The sequence below is a fragment of the Vitis riparia genome, chromosome 8, assembly GCF_004353265.1.
Source record: "Vitis riparia cultivar Riparia Gloire de Montpellier isolate 1030 chromosome 8, EGFV_Vit.rip_1.0, whole genome shotgun sequence".
NCBI lineage: Eukaryota > Viridiplantae > Streptophyta > Magnoliopsida > Vitales > Vitaceae > Vitis > Vitis riparia.
In genome coordinates, this window is record NC_048438.1 from 1,208,291 (window position 1) to 1,223,612 (window position 15,322).

Genomic DNA, 15,322 nt, shown 5'->3' on the forward strand with positions numbered 1-15,322 from the left:
ATAATAAATAAAGTAGTCATAAATGTGTGACATATAAAGTTTACCTTGCATACTATATGTCAGTTCAAAGAAAGGCATATTGCTTCGATTTTATTGTCATATTTATGAACTAATTTTATAAAATAGTACCAATTACAAGTTGATATTTTTGTCCAAAGACTAAATATTAATGTTTGTGCTAGGTATCTTGTTATGGGCGCACACACACACACACACACATATATATATATGTGTGTGTGTGTGTGTGTGTGTGTGTGTGTGTTAAATTTTTATTTATTCATATATGTATGATATCTTTTGTGACTAATTGTGAACTTTATTGTTATTTTTCAACATCTTCTATATCTGCTAATGTTAATAACATTCTTGTGCTTAATGGTATAAACTTCAAGAAATGGAAGGAGCACATTATGATTGTGCTCGGGTGCATGGATTTGGACTATGCATTAAGGGAGGATCGCCCTGTAGACCTTATTGATGCCAGCACTACTGAGTAAAGGGCTGCTATGGAAAAATGGGAGCGATCCAATGGCATGAGTCTAATGATAATGAAGCACTCGATTCCAGAAGCTATAAGGGGTGCAATACCTGAGGAGTCCCGAGCCAAGACAATCTTATACCAGATAGTAAACCGATTTGCTGCAAACGAAAAGGTCGAGACAAACAGTATTCTTAGTAAGCTTGTCTCCATACGGTACAAAAGAAAAGAGAATATAAAGGAGTACACAATGGAAATGTCCAATCTTGTGACTAGACTCAAGGCACTAAAGTTAGAGTTATCAGAAGACATACTCGTGCACTTGGTCTTGATATTTCTGCCTACACAATTTAGTCCATTCAAGATCAATTACAACACACAAAATGAAAAATGGACTTTGAATGAGCTTATTGCTCAATGTGTGCAAGAGGAGTAGAGATTGAAACAAGAGAATATAGAAAGTGTTCACTTGACTTCCACATCTTAGGGACATGGTACCAACAAGAAAAGAAAGAAGGACAATAAGGGAAAACAAACTGCATATTCTGGGATATTTGAACAAAAGGGGCAGAAGAAACAAGATAAGAAGATCGCTTGTTTCTTTTGCAAGAAGGCTTGTACCAAATACGCCGCTTGGAGTGAAAAGAAAGGTACACTTCTCAATTTTGTTTGTTCAAAAATTAATTTAGCTATAGTGCCTATTGACACTTGGTAGATAGATACGGGTGCAACTACTCACATAAGTGTCACAATGTAGGGTTGCCTAAGGAGTCGAATGTCAATTGATGATGAAAGATACATCTATGTGGGAAATGGCAACAAGGTTGCAATGAAGGCTATTGGTCTTTTTAGATTACAGTTAGATTCTGGTTGTACTTTGGATTTAGAGGAGACTTTTGTGGTATCGTCATTTAGACGAAATTTAATTTTTGTTTCTTGTTTGGACAAATATGGATATTTTTGTTCATTTGGAAATGAAATGGTTAGTCTTTATCTAAATTCAAGTGTTATTGGTACTGGTAGTCTAATAGATAAGTTATACAAATTGAACATAAAGGCCTCTAATGGTAATGAAACATTGCATTCTAGTAATTATGACATTAAGCGAAAGTAACAAATGAGAATTCATCAATGTTATGGTACAAGCGTTTAGGTCATATTTCAAATCAACGTATTCAAAGGCTTGTGTCAGAAGGAATTCTTGATTCACTTGATTTGTTAGACTTTCAAGTCTGTATAGAGTGTATTAAGGGTAAACAACAAATGTGAAGAAAAAGGATGCCAATAGGTGTGGTGACGTCTTGGAATTGATACATACAGACATTTGTGGTCCATTTCCTACCCATTCTTGGAATAGACAACAATATTTTATCACTTTCATTGACGATTACTCACGTTAAAGCTATCTTTATTCGATTCATGAGAAGTCTTAGTCATTGGATGTGTTCAAGAATTTTAAAGTCGAAGTTGAGAACCAACTAGACAAGAAAATAAAGGTCGTTAAATCTGACCGTGGAAGTGAATATTATGGTAGATATGACGGATCCAATGAACAACGTCCAAGGCCATTCACCAAATATTTGATGGAGTGTGGTATTGTCCCTCAGTACACCATACCCGCTCTAAGCCAAAATGGTGTAACAAAGAGGCGAAATCGTACTCTTAAGGATATGGTAAGGAGTATGATCAGTCATTCCACCTTGCCATAATCACTTTGGGGCGAAGCTGTCAAAATTGCAGTTTACATTTTGAATAGTCCCAAGCAAAGCAGTAGCCAAAACCCCATATGAGCTATGGACTAGTAAGAAACCTAGTATTAGGCATTTGCATGTCTAGGGTTGTCCAGCTAAGGCTAGGCCTTACAAGCCAAATGAGAAAAAATTGGACTCAAGAACTGTGAGCTACTACTTTGTAGGGTATTCTGAAAGGTCGAGAGGTTTCAAGTTTTATGATCCCTCAACTAGGTATTTCTTTGAAACGGGTAAAACTAAGTTCATTGAGGATGTTGAGTTAAGTGAGAGAGAGCCATTAAGAAATGTGGTCTTTGAAGAGGAGTTTGTTAGTATTCTCATTATTGAAACTGGACATGGTCATATTATGTTTGATGGCACTATCCAAAATGTACAACCAATAACACAGATTGTAGACACACCTGAAATTCCTCATACTCAAGTTGTGGAACCAATTCAAGTTTATGAAGAGGTCACTCAACAACCTCAAGTACAAGTGCCACTGAGAAGATCCACTAGAGAAAGGAAAAGTACAATTTCAGATGATAATGTTGTATATCTCCAAGAACATGAGTTTGACATGGGTCTGGAAGATGATCCAATTTCAATTAGTCAAGTCAAACAAAGTTCTAATTCTGAAAAGTTGATAAAAGTCATGAAGGATGAGATGAAATCAATGAAATACAATGGTGTTTGAGGCCTAATAGATTTGCTTGAAGATGTAAAACCGATTGGTTGCAAATGATTTTTAAGACCAAACAGGATTCAAAAGGCAACATTGTAAGGTATAAGGCACGCCTAGTCGCAAAAGGTTTTACTCAAAAGGAAGACATTGATTATAAGGAGACCTTTTCATCGATTTCGTCAAAGGACTCCTTTAGAATCATCATGGCACTTGTGGCTCATTATGATTTAGAGCTACATCAAATGGACGTTAAAACTGCGTTTATTAATGGTAACATTGATGAGATAATATACATGGTGCAACTGGAAAACTTTGAGTCTGATGATTCAAAGCAACTTGTATGCAAATTAAAAAAGTCCATATATGGTTTAAAGCAGACATCCCAACAATGGTACTGAAAGTTTGATCAAGTGATTACTTCATTTGGTTTTGAAGGAGAACATCGTTGATCAATGCATATATCTCAAGTGTAGTGGGATCAAATTCATTATCTTGGTGTTATATGTAGATGATATTCTACTTGCAAGTAGTGATGTGGAACTTTTCATGAAACCAAGCAATTTCTATCCAGTAAATTTGACATGAAGGATCTTGGTAATGCATCTTTTGTGCTGGGTAAACAGATTTATAGGGATCATTCAAGAGGTATACTTGGGCTATCACAAAAGTCCTACATCGATAAGTTGCTAAGTAGGTTTGGCATGAACAATTGTGCACTAGGAGACACACCTGTGGCAAAAGGCGATAAATTTAGTTTGGAGCAATGTCCACGAAATGAACTTGAGAGGAAAGATATGGAGAGGTTTTCATATGCCTCGGCAGTAGGAAATTTAATGTATGCACAAATTTGTACGTATTTGGATATTGCGTACATTGTTGGAATGTTGGGCAAATATTTGAGTAACCCAAGTATGGATCACTGGAAAAAGGCAAAACGGGTTATGTGGTATTTACATAGAATTAGAGATTATATGCTCACATATCGAAGATCCAGTCATTTAGAGATCGTGGGATATTCAGACTCCAATTTTGCGGGATGTCTTGACAGTAGGAGATCCACTTCAGGTTACATCTTCATGTTGGCTAAAGGAGCAATTTCATGGAAAAGTGTTAAACAAACACTTATTGCTTCCTCCACTATGGAGGCAGAATTCATAGCCTGCTATGAGACATCAAACCATGGGATATGGCTACAGAATTTTATCATTGAGTTGCGCATTGTTTATGGGATTGAAAAACCATTGAGAATCAATTGTGATAATAAGGTCGTAGAATTGTATTATAAGAACAACCGATGTTCGTCAAAGTCTAAACACATTGACATCAAGTTCTTGGTTGTGAAAGAAAGAGTTCGGAGTCTTCAAGTATCAATTGAACACATAAGCACAAACTTCATGATTGCGGATCCGCTCACTAAGGGTTTGCTGCCCAAAGTATTTCATGAGCATGTCACACATATGAGTGTTGTACATATTAATGATATGCCAGTATAGTGGGATTTTGTATTTGGGTTTTGTGTTTGTTTTCTTGATGTATTGTTATGTTTGTGTTATCTGTACAGACTTTAGTTTTAAAGACTATTGTGTTTGAATACTCTGAATTGAAATGATGACTTTCAGAAGTAGTTTAACATTAAGTGTTGAAAGTGGAATTTGACTATTTTTAGTCATAAAGTAGGATCAATTGGAAATAGACATATTAAAGATCACATTTTATGTAATTTCCATGCTACACATCCATACTTGATCCATGTTGCTAGTTTTATTAATATTGTGATCATTGATGGGTCTAGTTATAGTTATTATTAACGAAGGCCGCTTTGATCCTGTGTTAGCATAATTAGTAGACCGGATTGTTTAAGGATATTTGGATGGGATAGCAATGATGAGCTCAATAAAGTATTATCATGAACATTATTCGGTAATATATGTGGTCCAAGTGGGAGATTGTTAGAATAACTATGGACTCACATATATTAATAATTGTTTATGATTAAGTTATCTATACATATTCAATTTATATTTATTAAGTATGGGTCACCTTATGTGTAGAGCCCAAGTCACATGTGTCTTACATGATGGGCCTAAGACACATGTGGCCCAACAACCCAATGGGTATGGTATCTAAGGCATAGAGGAAATTGATTTTTGGTGTCTTCTTAAGTTTTATTTTCTGAAAATACAAAACATTCCATCTCCTGTCTCCCATCACAAGAAATAAAACAGAAAGGTGGTTTCCTCCTCTATTGCCTTAGAAGAACCATACTTCTTCAAGACCGACAATGGATTCAGGTTTGTCTATATTTTCTAATCTAATCGACATGTTTTCTTTATATGATTTAGCAATTTTGTTTCGTGTGCTACCTCGTGATAATCTTATTAACATAAAAATAAAATAAACAACAACTAATAAAACATTTTTTTTGAATACAAATAGGGGATTAGGTTAATTTTCAATAATTGTTAATTCACGATAATCAATCTCATGCACAATAACACAAGATTTCCAATTGCACAATAAACATAGGATTTAACATTAAAAAAATAAAAATAAAAAACCATTTACGTGGAAAAAAACCCATTAGTGATCTCTCCATCATAAATTTAAGAAAATAGTATGTAGTTTTACTTGATTTGATACACTTACTTCTTAAAATCCTATAATCAATGATGGATGGATGGAGGGCCCTTCGACTCAAGCATGAAATCAATGTTGAGTCATCAATAATCGAGAGGGGCACCACTAAATGAGATTAAGACAAACACCTTGTATGGGTTGGGGAAAAGCCCCTTGACTAACAAGCGAGAAACTTAACTTTGAGAAAGAAAGGGACACTAATTTTAATACTTCTGAAGTGCTAATACCCTATCTATAGTAAGGTGCCTTTTCTTGCTCGTTAGCGCTTTAGAAAGACGCCTATACTCCTATTTATTGTTGTTTATTTTCCTTTAAAAAAATAAATAGAAAAGTTAAATTATTTGAATTGATTTTAATTTTTTAAAATAAAATTTACAACCAAGTACACTATAATAATTTTTTTTAATCTCACTTAATTTATTATGAGAATAATATTTATTTATTTATTCCTAATTGATATTCATCAGTAAATGTGTAATTTAAAACAATATAACTTTAAAAAATAAAAATAAAAATAAAAAAGCTATGTGACATATTCTCCACCATAGAGTTAAGAATTTGCAACATGTTGATATACTACTAAAAGGTAGAAAATCCTTTATCCTCTTCTAGAATGAAAATGATTCTAATAGGGGTTTGTTTATTAGGTATTATTATTCTTGGATCTTGATTATCAAATGTTTCAGCAAAATCTAATTTATATTGTATTACATTTCTAATTTGTTCATTTTCTTGTTTTAATTGATCTATTTCTTTCAAGTCTTCAATAGTTATAGGTTTTTGAATCTTTTTGAATCTATTAAAAATTTCATCAATTGAGTATTGTGTAGGTTTAATTTCTTCAGTTTTATTTGAATTTTCCGTGAGAATTAAATTTTTTAAGTTTTGTAAATAATTTTTTTGTGTTTCCTCATCTTGTATTTTGTCTATAACATAAAAAAATACTTGCTTATTTACTTTTGAAGATATTACATTTATTTTTTTAATTATTTTTGTTTTTTCTTTATTTTCTACTTTTGGTGTTTCATTAATTTCTCTTGTTGCTTTTTCTATCTTTGATGTTGTTGATTTGAAACAAAGTTTGACATAAATTTTAGTTGATTTTCTATTTGATTCAATTCTTCATCTAACTTTGAATTATTAAATTTTATATGATGACTATATGATGATGCAGTTGATGGTGCAGGTAATGAATTTATAAATATGTTTATCTCATATGAAGAACTTTCTAAATTATATGCATAATTATTTGATGCAGATGCAGAACTATCATGGGACTTATGAGATCTGGAAGAACTAGCTCTACTTAATTCCCTTATAATATTACTCATTGTCACATCAAATAATCACAACTTTGTCCTTAATCAATTCAAATAATTTCCTGAACAGGGACCACCACAAGCGGATCAACACGGGACTTACCACCTCTATCTAGGTTGACAAAACCGTTCACAAGAAATTCAATTCGAACTAAGTCATGACTAAATCAGTGATTAATTACTGTTCCAACTCGTAACACCACTCGGTTCTAAGGCAAAACGTGACTCTGATACCATTTGCACCTAGGACATACAACAGTTCATGCACACGGCAAATTAATTTTGTCTAATGAGCTCCAAACATAAAAACATAAATAATTACTATCTAATTCTATCTAATTTATTTCAAAAATTTAATCATAAAAACACAGATATTTGAATCTGAAAATATTGTTTGTTGAAAATATACCTTGATTATAGAGAGTTGATGAATACAAGCTTGTTAACAGCAGAGGGATGACTCAAAGTGATGAATACAAATGACAATAATTTTTGAAAGAGGAAAATACAAGAGGGAGAAATTTTTAGAACACTCTTGAGTTCTTCAGCTCTCAAGTTCCCAAGTTCTCTAGTTCTCTCGTTCTGCCTTGTGAGGAAGTTGGCTTCTCTACTTATAGACGATGAAGTCGAACTTGAGTCGATCTTGAGTCTTCATGCTTGAAAATTTTTGAAATTCGTCACCACGTGTAGATACAGCAGGAGCCTTGTTTATTCAAGTTTGTAGAATGAGAAGAGTTTTTGCATCTTCATCAGATAATTCTGCACAAACATCACTTACTCAAAATATTGTTAATAGTCAAGAAATAAATATAGCACAAATAGAAAATCAATTACATAATTGGTTAATTCCACACATGAAAATTCATACAATATATCAACAAAGAAATTTCAAATTTAATCAAAATTATTCAATTAAAATTGAAGAAAAAACTATCTCTCTGAATCAAAATTTAGAAAGTCTTCAATTGTTGAGTCAAAACATTATTAATCATCATAGGAAGAAATTTAATTATATTCATATAAGATTAGTTCAAGTTGCAATAAAACCTTTGTTTCGTTTAGGTCTAGATATTCCTGTTTTTGTCTATTTAAGAGACGCTAGGTCTACAAAATTTACTGATTCCATCCTTAGCATGATTGATTCAAACCTTGCAAATGGTCCCGTTTATTTTAATTGTTTTCCAAACTTTTCCATGAACATAAATGATCATAGTATGCTTTCTATTTTAACTTTAAACATTAAAACTAAAAATATGAATTTTGTAGAAGAAGCCCAAACCATAACAATAATTTATAGGATATATTATAAAGTCATGACCACTCAATTAAATCCTAGAGTTGTATGTTAATCTGTCAAAGATGAAACATTATTATTACAATATAATCCTAATAATACTCAAGCTTTTGTTCATAAAAAAACTAAAATTGAATGAAATTACTCAAGGAGGTCAATGGGAATTAAAAGATTTAACCCATCCAAAACCAATCAAACCTTTAAGAACTCCTTAAAAAATTATACAACATATAGATGGTACTATTCAAATAGAATTAGTCTAACTTTTAGATATTCATTTAATCAAGATTTTATGTTTGCAAGATCTTCTACTTCAAATGCAAGTTTAAATGGTGTCCGATTTTACTCCAAAAATTCCTATTCCAGTATATCAACAACAAGAATCTCTTCCTATGTCACCTACTCATTCGGATATGTATTTTCAAACACTTCCTCCTCAAGCTAGAAATGCATTAAGAAAATAATATGAAAAATATATGAATCAAAAGAAAATGACAATTCATTTTTTCTATTGGTTTTTCCTATTTAGAAAACAAAGAAAACAAATTATAATTTTAAGAAATGAAAAAGGACATCAACTAGCAATAAAACACACAGAAAATGTTCAAAAAAGAATTTCAACAATAACCTCAGAATTAGGTTCCCAACCACCCTTAAATAATCATCAATTTAATTTTGATAACAATTCAATTTTTGTCTCACCCTTCAAAATTCCAAGAACCAAATATGAACAAAGTCCCATAATTTACAAAGATATTAGACAAGTTCAACAACAATTAAATTATACAAATCATTATCTTCAACATTTAAATCAACAAACCTCTTCTAGATTGAAAATGATTCTAAATTATATTTACATTTTCATCTTTGTGTTAAAATATTTTATATGAAGGTAGAATATCTTATTTTCCTCTAAATGTGTTGTCAAATAATAAATTTTTAAATCTTATAAAGATTTCACATCAATACAAACTTTGGGTATAAATATAATTATTGGTTTATATTAAATTATATAAAGATTTAAAAAATTATGTTTATTTGAATCTTGAACTTTATCTTAAAAATAAAAAATTAATTTATTTTTCTTTTACCAAGGTCTTGTTTTTTTTTTTTTTTTTTTTAAATCAACTTATTTTCGAATTTCAAATAATTTTTATTTTTATCTTTTGTTAACTTATTACTACTTTTTTATTTTTATTTTTTTGACTTAAGAAAGTCAAATATTTGGATAGTGTTTTTTTTTTACTTAATTCTAAATAGAACTTAAAATTAAACAATGCTTAATAATGTTAAATATTAGGTAGTTTGTTTTTTAAACGTTTTATTTATATTAATATTAAGTATACAAAAATAAAGAAAACCAACATGTTTATTGAAAAATTGTTTTAAAAAACAATTGTAAATAACTCAAAAGATTTGTATAGAGTTTTTAACAAATTCTTAAATTGAATTTATCAAAGGAGAGTTGAATTCCCTTCCTGACTTCCTTACTTCCTTTACTCGGGAGTTTTTGCAGGGTAAGGATCAAAATAAAGAAAACCAACATGTTTATTGAAAAATTGTTTTAAAAAACAGTTGTAAATAACTCAAAAGATTTATATAGAGTTTTTAACAAATTTTTAAAGCACCGGATTTAATTAAAAATATATCAAATATATTTTTTAAATTATAAAAATGTTTTTTTTATGAAGATAACAAATAAATCCCAATTTTCTATGTATAATTTTTTTTTTTTTTTTACTTTATAATAAACCTCATTTCACATTAAACCAAAATTATTTATTTATTTTTTAAATAAATCAAATTATTTTCCATTAAATGAAAAATTTTAAATAAAAAAACTATCTCTTTAAACCCACAGATTTAAATAAAAATTCCACAATTATTAAATAAAAACAACACTATATTTTTATAACATAAAATAAAATAAAATAAAAATATATACAATAACATGATTAAAAAAATAAAAAAATAAAAAAATAAAAAAAAAGAAAGAAAAAAGAGGGAGAAATATGATATATGGGAAAAGTTTTTGGGTGATAATAATTATTTCCAAAATCTCTCTCTGAGACTCAGAACAGCTCTTAGCAAGCTCCGGCCACGCTGATCTGCAACCTCATCTCAAAAGAAGGAAAACAAAAAAAAAAAAACAAACCCTAGTTTCTCTCTCCTCAGGTATCACTCTTTCGCTCACTTCTTCTCTCTATCTACTTTAGATTTGCTCTTTCTTTTGATTTTTCTCTGGTCTGGTTCGGTGTTAGGGTTTTGTTTTGTAATTGTTCCGGAATGAGTGGTGTTTTTGGTGGGTATTTCCTATTTTTCTCTTTTGGCGGCATAAAAGGGGAGGAAAAACGGGAATTTTTTTTTGAATTTTAAATTTGTGTTGTGGGTTTGTTTGGGTTGTTTTGATTGGAATATCGGATTTCCGTGGCCGTTAAGTGGAGGAAAAAGTAGGGGAAGTTAAAGATTTTGTTTGAAAACAATTCGTCTTGTTTCGTTGCGGAGAGAGTGGAGGAGACGGAGACTAAATGAGGGTTTTTTATTGCGTGTTTTTTTTTGGGAATATCTGATTTTGTTGGCCGAGGAGTGGAATAAGTAAAGAAAATAAAGTTTTTTTTTTTTAATATATAAAATATTTTAATTTCTTGTTTTGAATTGGAATCTCTCATTTGGTTAGTGTGAAAATTGGAAGAAGAAAAACATGCCGGTGAATGTTTTAAAAGAGGAAGAAAAATTTGATTTCATGTTTTGTGTTGGAATATCTGATTTAGTTGCGCGAAAGAGTCAATTATTTTTCTATTTTATATTCGTTTGGTTGCGGAGAAAGCCAAGTAAGGGGAGAGAGTGTAGATTTTTATCGTGTTTTTCTTGGCTTAGAAAATCTAATTTGATGGGTCACTGAGTAGAGGAAAATATCAAAGAAATTGAATTTTTGTTTTTATTAAAAAAATTTAATACCGTGTTATATGTTGTTTCGGACTAGATGGTCTTCTTTTGGTCTGGGGGGATTGGTTTGCTTGGTTATCGAGGAATAGGAGGAAAGGGGGAAAACATGATTTCTTATCGTGTTTTGCTTTGATTCTTAGGATAGGATGTCTAATTTGGTTGGCACGAAAGTGGAGGGAAGTGAGAAAAAAATGAAGATTTCTGAGGGCATTTTGCTTGTGTTATTTTGATTGAAATATCTGATTCCATAATTTCTTTTAGGCTTTTAATTTAATGTTTTATACCATTTTGGTTGCTGAAATGGGTGTGAGTTTTGTTTGTTGCTGAGCAAGCCCAGAAGAGGAAATAATGAATTTTTTTTATTCTGTTTTACTCTCTGATTCTGTTGGGAAGAACATGGAGGAAAAATGAAAGAGCATTTTTTTTTTTAAATTCTATTTTTTTTTTTTTGTTGTTTTGGAATAAGGGGTTTGGTTGGGGAAAAGATGGAGCATTTTATGGTGTTTTTCTTGGGTTTATGTTTTCTGTTGCTTTAGAATAAAGGGGTGGTTTCTATTTGTTGTGGAGAGCGTGGAAAAAAGGGAAGAAACATGAAAGTTTGTATTATGTTTTGCTTGAGTTGTGTTGATTTGAACATTTGGTGAGAAAATGGAGGAAAAAGAAGAGAATACAGGTTTTAGTTGTTTTAGAATTTTAGTTTCATGTTTTCTGTTGGTTTGATGCTAATTCAGGGGGTGGGTTGGTTTGGTTGGAGAGAAAATGAAGACTTCTTATTCTGATAAAAAAAAAAAAAAATGAAAGCTTCTAATATTTATTTTAAAGTTTCTTGTTTTTGTTGTCTTGATTGCTCTCTGGTACAGGTTTCCAGGAACAACTAATTCTCATCCAGAGGCTTTTGCAGGAAGCAAACTCTTGTATGTCCTGGACTGATCTTCATCTGTCTCTGTTTCTGGGTATTAAAAAAATGAACGCTTATTTTTTGTTAAAACCCTAATTTATGGCATCTATAATTCCTTAAAATTATATGCATATATGCACACACTACATGTTCTAATCATGATAAATTGTATCACTTGTATATTTATTTATATTTTGGTTGATAGATGACTATTTTTTTTTCCTATTCCTGGGACTTAAACCTGGAATCTATCACTTCCTCACTCCAATCCCTAGCCACTGGAGATTACTTGTACATCTATCCTTACTTTGAGTTCTTTTTTCTGACTTCAATGGGTTATATTTAGTATGAGTTACCATTTGTTGTTCCATGTTGCCATTGTCTCAGATTTCAAACCATGTGCTTGTATAGTAAGATGAACTTGTGTGATTGCTTACATCATGGAAGAGAATGATATCTAGCTTAGTTATGTTAAAGTTAGAATATGTATACTGAAATTATTCCAATGGAAAAATATTTTAAACAAAAAGAAAGGCGGTTTTCCTTGTAAATGGTAAAAATATCTAGAATTAATGGGAGTATATATGCCACAGCGTACTTTTTCCTTGGCCTACAAAAAAAATTGATAAGAGGAGAGGGAAAGGGGGTTTTGGAGGCTTGGTGGTTGTCGCAGAGGTGGGGAGAAGGTGAGTTGTGTGTGTGGGGATTGAGAGGGGTCTTGAGTTTGTGAACTTTTTGGACGATCAAGGTAAGAGGGTGAAATAATCCTAGTTGAAGGTAGAATGGTGATTGAGTGCTTTCAAGGAACAAAGATCAAATTGGGTACTAAAGAAATGTTTAGGGTGTTGGTATTGAAGTTTTCTTAATTGTGTTTTATTTTAGGTGTTGTGAGCGCTTTTGGAGTGTTCTAGTTGTGGTGAAAATTTTATCTTGGGTTCTTAGCAATTTGTTGGAAGGGGATGAGTAAGACTTTTAAAAATTCCTTTTCCAATTTTAATTACAAGAAAATTACAAGCTTCATCTTGTAAGTCACTATTTACACTTCTTGTAGCGTAAGAGTTTAAGCAAAGACCCTTTTTTTTTGGATAGAGAAAAAAGTTTAAGCAAAGACTCGGTAGATGGATATGATATATTAAAAGAAACATGCATCTAATTAGGGAAAGAAAGACATTCAAGAGGGACATGGCTATACAACAATGTGAACATGTATGTGAACAACATAGAGTAACTTGGACCTTTTTCCTTTATATATATATATATAACACTATTAAAAAGTAGATTCACTTAAATGAGGATATGGAAGGGGATGAGGGCTAATACAAGGAAAGTAATACTAAGAATGAATGCATTCATGAGAAGTCGGAGTTGCACAATTTTGAGGAAAAGCTGGGGGAAACTTGTTTAGGTGGTTTGATCATGTGCAACAAAGTCTAATAAATGCCTTAGCAAGTTGATGGTCAACAAGAGTCTTGTGGGAGTTGCTGTTTGCCCTTTTTGGGGTGTCTTGGGTGCTTCCATTGTTGGTTAGAGAAACTCTTTTAGGGTGGCATGGGTGGTTTGTGGCCAAGGAGCGCAAGAAGGTGTGGAAAGCGGGACCATTATGTTTGTTTTGGATGAAGACAAGAAATAAAATTGCCTTTGAGGGGGAAGAGCTCTCTATCTAAAGGTTAAAAAGTTTATTTGTTTCTTGTCTTTGGTCGAAAGTAAAGAGGTGTTTAGATGATGTTCATCTAACTCTTTTTAGCTTTCTAGATTGGCCGGGCCCTTGGTGAGGGTGGGGTGGTTTTGTTCCTTTTGTCTTGTAATTTTGGTTTCCTGTGGTGGTGGTTGGTGGTAGCTGTATACTTTTTGTATACATTGGGCTGCTATTTTGGCAACCCTTTTTAATATATTCTTCTCTTTATTTATCAAAAATATAAAAAAAGTTGATGGTGCTAGAAATTTGAGAGGAAGGCCATCGATAATGGGGGTCAAGGTGGTGAGGGAAGATGTGATAGCCGATGATTTTATGGAAGATGTGGCTCTAGGTAGTTATAAATGGTGGAAGAGTATCTGTATAGTTGATGCCAAATTAATGTGATTTTGCAAATTGATTGTACTTTGCCCCCTCCCCCCCCTCTTTTTTTGGATAGGAAATAGAATGTATTTTTGATTAGAAATAGAATATATTAGAAAAGTACATAACAAAAAGGGGTACAACACAACTACGTGGGATATGCAAGCAGTTAATGTTTTAAAGGGCGAAAGACGGACTTGGAGCTTTTTGCCCAAATGAGGCGAGGTGTAAGCCTTAAGGCAAAACTAGGTGTAAGCTTGAACTCAAACAAATAAATAATTAAAAAAATATATATAAAAAAGAAAAATACTCATAAAGTCACAAGAAAATCAAATATATATATATAGAAACTGTTAGATAATGTATAGTTATTTAGGTTATTTACTTTTCTTTTTCCTTTTCTTTCCTTACTGTATTGTGGGTCCCACTAGCATGTATATATATACCCAAGTCCAATGTGTATTCTTCATAGTTTTTCAATAACAATAATTAGAGATTCTCCCTTTTTTTCTCTCTCTTCACATGGTATCAGAGCCAAGGGAGAAAAAAACCTAATTATTTCCGGTTTATCCGTGAATCCATTATGGGAAATCTTTCAGTGACTGTATTTCATTCCGGTCACCCTTCCCATCTCCTAAAGCTTTCCGATCAACCGTATCACCGTTAGAAAACCCTCACCGCCGGCGACTTTTCCAGCGACATCCTTTTCCGACACCGATCGTACCATCAGGTGCGCAAGGAGGAGGTCTTCAACTTTTCTCAAAGCACCGGAGGAAGAATCCCATCCACGCGTCGGCCACTCGCGTCTCTTATCCGGCAGCCTGAATCTCACGCGCCGGCGCGTGGGTCACTTTCCAGCCACGCGCTTCCACCTCCAGCCTCGCCTGACGCCGTCTAGCCACCCTCCATCTTTGCTTGTGTCATTCAAGCCCTGAAAGTGCATTTTTTTTGGGTTTTTTGTCTCCGCCGGCCCTCTAAACAGCCTTTCCGGCGACCTCCGGTGACTTCCTCTCCACCCCGAGCCTTGCACGTGTCTTAGGAAGTCCGCGATAAGCCGTATTAGGGCTCTCTTCAATCCAAACGTATTTCATTCTCCAGATAAGTAGATATGGCTACTAAAAGTTCCACTTTTTCCTCTGTCATATCTGGATCTCCTATGATTACTTCGGAGAAATTGGTTGGCAGTGAAAATTATTTGTCCTGGTCTACCTTTGTGGAGCTTTGGTTTATGGGTCAAGGTTATGAGGATCACCTTGTTACGCAGGAGGCGAATATCCCT

At 32.6% G+C, this 15,322-nt stretch overlaps 1 protein-coding gene across 2 annotated transcripts in view; it reads left to right on the forward strand.

Annotated features, from left to right (window-relative positions):
* Window positions 1-10,199: 10,199 nt before the first annotated feature.
* Window positions 10,200-15,322, forward strand: part of LOC117921195 (regulation of nuclear pre-mRNA domain-containing protein 1B-like) — a 63,432-nt gene continuing 58,309 nt past the window's right edge. Inside the window, exons 1-2 of one of the 2 annotated variants that reach the window (XM_034839014.1) lie at window positions 10,200-10,318; window positions 11,950-12,042. The gene's annotated coding sequence lies outside the window, so the exon portion shown is untranslated. The remainder of the gene's footprint in view (window positions 10,319-11,949; window positions 12,043-15,322) is intronic. The other variant, XM_034839013.1, reaches the window with a different exon arrangement.